The following is a 3,409-nucleotide window of genomic DNA, read 5'->3' as shown; positions in this document are numbered from 1 at the left end:
CTGAAGAAGAGAAAGACAAAAAAAGACAGCACATTATTTTCCCTAGAATTTAGTTACATGTTCATTACTATCAGTAAGAGTAGCAAAATATTAGAAATTATGCAACTCCTGAGGACAATTCTGAAAGAAAGAAGCAGCCACTGAATAATTTTCCCAAATGTAAATTTTGAATCATAATACTATATGAACTTGAGCAGCAGGAAAGCGAGTACACTTTTAAAATGAAAATAGACAAAAATGTTCTTTTTAAATTAACATATTTGACACATTTGTATGAACAGTCTGTAAAACACATGCCCATACACACAAATGCACACACATGTGCCCATAAAGAATGTGTCTGCAGAGAAAGAAAATGTGAAGTCAAGGAAGCACAGCATCTTCAAATCTATTTAATTGTGTAACACTTGTCTCCATCCACCCCAATGCTCCAGTACAGCCTCGTGTGATTTAGACTATCTAATTCTGTCCCGTGTACTTGTTAAAATTTATATACAGCTTCATTGTGGTTGTCAAGGGGGCTTTAAAAATTGTTTGTAGCAGGATCCTGGAACAGACTTTAGGATAGTTGATTCCAGTATCAGATAATTCTACACACATATAAATAAACAGAAAAGGATCTAGTGCCTCAGTGTAGCAATGGTGAGTGGCACTTATCTGTATGTCAGCTTACTTTGTACACCTGCCAGACCTAGATGACAAGCTGAGAGACCACATTCACTTCTCCCCTGAATAGCACTGAAGTACTTTGGTCTCTTGGCTTTGAAAATTACCTCCTGCTCCTCTAAGGGAAAAGATATAATTAAAACCCTCAAGGAGGGGGGGAAATAGGAAAGGAAAGAGGAAAGGAAAAGATGCATGCTTCAACTTGCACTGACAACCTCTCATGTGACAAGCATTAAGGGACACTTCTGTGCTTTCAACTCATATTTGATTTGTTATGAGGCTTTTGGCTCTGCTTTGTGTCAGTTAATTAGCTACCAAATTCCAGACGACAATTTGAATAGCAGATACAGTATATGCACTAACGTTATCTGTCGTAAGCAGTGTTTCCCTGACAGATTCTGGACATGCATGCACACATCCATGCACACCCACTATGTACTAATGCATACATAGAAACATACATATCACATATGTAACAAAGAACAGTTAATTCTCCTGCCTCTGGTGAGAAGGAATTAAATCTCCATAGAGCTCCACTGCACTTGGAAGATAACCAAATATCTACAACTTTCGCCTTTTTAGCTCAGCGTGATGTTGTATTGAAAGCTTCACACCGAGAGATATAATGAGGAATGAACTGCACAGTGATGAGGCTTTAACAGTGTATAAAGTCACTGATTTCTGAGTGAAACCACAATTACTAATTTGAAGCACCAGCTAATTAAAACCACAGCTATGTATTTAGCCTCTTGTTATACCTACTGCAGTTTATAATTATGAGGACCTCTTTATCTACTCAATTAAAGTTCTTATGATTCAGGCAGGTTGTGTTTGAACCTGCAAGCCCTGCTGTGGTGTGCTGAGAGCACAGGAAAGCATATGTCTGTTGCCTGATGACTCCATGTATCCTTACACTCATATACTTGTTTTTGTGCAGGGAGCGAAAGAACAAAAGAAAGACTAATGCTGCAATGAGATCCCTAAATAAAAAATATGAATTAATAATTGGTTTAAGCAATTCAAGATCACTCAGGCTTAACTGAATCAGGCTTCAGTATGGCTTGTAAACAGAATGCAAAGCCACCTACATAGGCTGAGCTGAATGATTTCCATCCACATTTTCATTTTGCAAGTCAGAAAGCGCTGAAAAGATGTCACATTTTATTTATTTATTTATACTACCTCCAGATGTAGTGACATCACTGGCACCAACTTTAAGCTCCAGAACATTATTATAAACATTCTTGGTATTTCTGCAGAAGCTATAGTACTATTTGCTGGTTTCTTGATAGAGATGGAAGGGAAATTGTTGTAAGCAACAGTCACTTCACTATACTATATGTGATCATATTGCTGACACAATACTGCAAACCACAAGTGATCTGTTCACTAAAAGGCTAAGGGGGCGCAAGTCTTCCCTCCTTTCATATTCTAAATCAAGATTAGAATCCACAGGTATGGGAATAAGTGAATACAAACTGTTCCCCAAATTGGTACACAAAGGTGAGGACAAGGCTGATTCCATCTCTCCCCACAACTCTTCTGGAGCAGAGGTCAGGTTTAGCCCTGGAATAATTCAGCCCAGGAGCTGCAGGAACACATTGTATTCACCTGTCTCACGGGAGATCTTTCCATGGATTTCTTTGGCATTTTGACCCATAGACTGTGTGACTCTTGCAGCAAGACCAGATCATTATGAAGTTATAAATCCAGTCTCAACACCAGCAGAGTGGATCTAGTGTAAGCAGGATTTTATATCCTGCAATAAGCAATCTTTGCATATGGGAGCAGTCCTATCCCAGCCACTGCCAGCATTCACTTCAGAAAGAATTATTCATTAAAGTTAGAGCTGTGTTTTACAGCTTCCCAATGGCAACTTTGGCCTGGAGTTTCAGGGTGAAATCCTGGGCCCATTCAAATCAAATTGAATCTGGCCACTGAACACACAGATCACAGAATCACAGGTTACAGCACAGAACAGATCTCACCCTTCAAGTGAGGTTCCAGCACTTTGTTATCTAAAAGCTGGCTCTGGTCTCAAACACGGAAGGTATTTAGGGAACCAAGTGAGGTATTATGCCATATCCTATCTGAGAAAAGGCAGAAAAGGCTCCAAGACTATTGAGGTATGTTTTATGACACATTACAAAACCACAAATTCAAAAGTGATGAAAACAGCAGTAATTCAAAATGGCATAATCACTTCAAAAGACACTCACTTAAACTAAGACAGTATTTACAATATTAACAGCTAAAGGTTGAAAAAAACACAGTATTTTCCAACAGAACATACTGAAGTATTTCTCTCTTAGTGCATGTGTTTATGAAAGATACCTATTCCATGCACCCAAGAGGTGAGCACAAAGGTTCATCTCATGCTCTGGACCCCAGCAATGTTTACAGATAACCAAACTGTGAACATCCATTTTACAATATAAGGGAAGTCCTAAGTGACTTGCTACCTCTGCATCAATCCAAATCTCTCTCTTACATATTCCCTTGTGAGGAAAAAAAAAAAAATAAAAAAATAAAAAATTAAAGGTTCATTTTGGTCTTTCCACTTATACAATCACATTGCAGCCCTAAGTGTTCAAAGCATCTATTCAAAAGGAAGTGGTTGCTCATCCTATCAGGTCAATTACTTGTCTTATTTCTCTGCAAATGTACTTTTGCTATGGGAATGCTTGACAGGGCGCTGATTGTGGCTGCAGAAAGTCAAATATTATAAGATCATACACAGATT

This window comes from Antrostomus carolinensis, unplaced genomic scaffold, assembly GCF_000700745.2.
Source record: "Antrostomus carolinensis isolate BGI_N321 unplaced genomic scaffold, ASM70074v2 scaffold19021, whole genome shotgun sequence".
Lineage (NCBI taxonomy): Eukaryota > Metazoa > Chordata > Aves > Caprimulgiformes > Caprimulgidae > Antrostomus > Antrostomus carolinensis.
Note: the sequence above shows the minus strand (reverse complement) of the source record.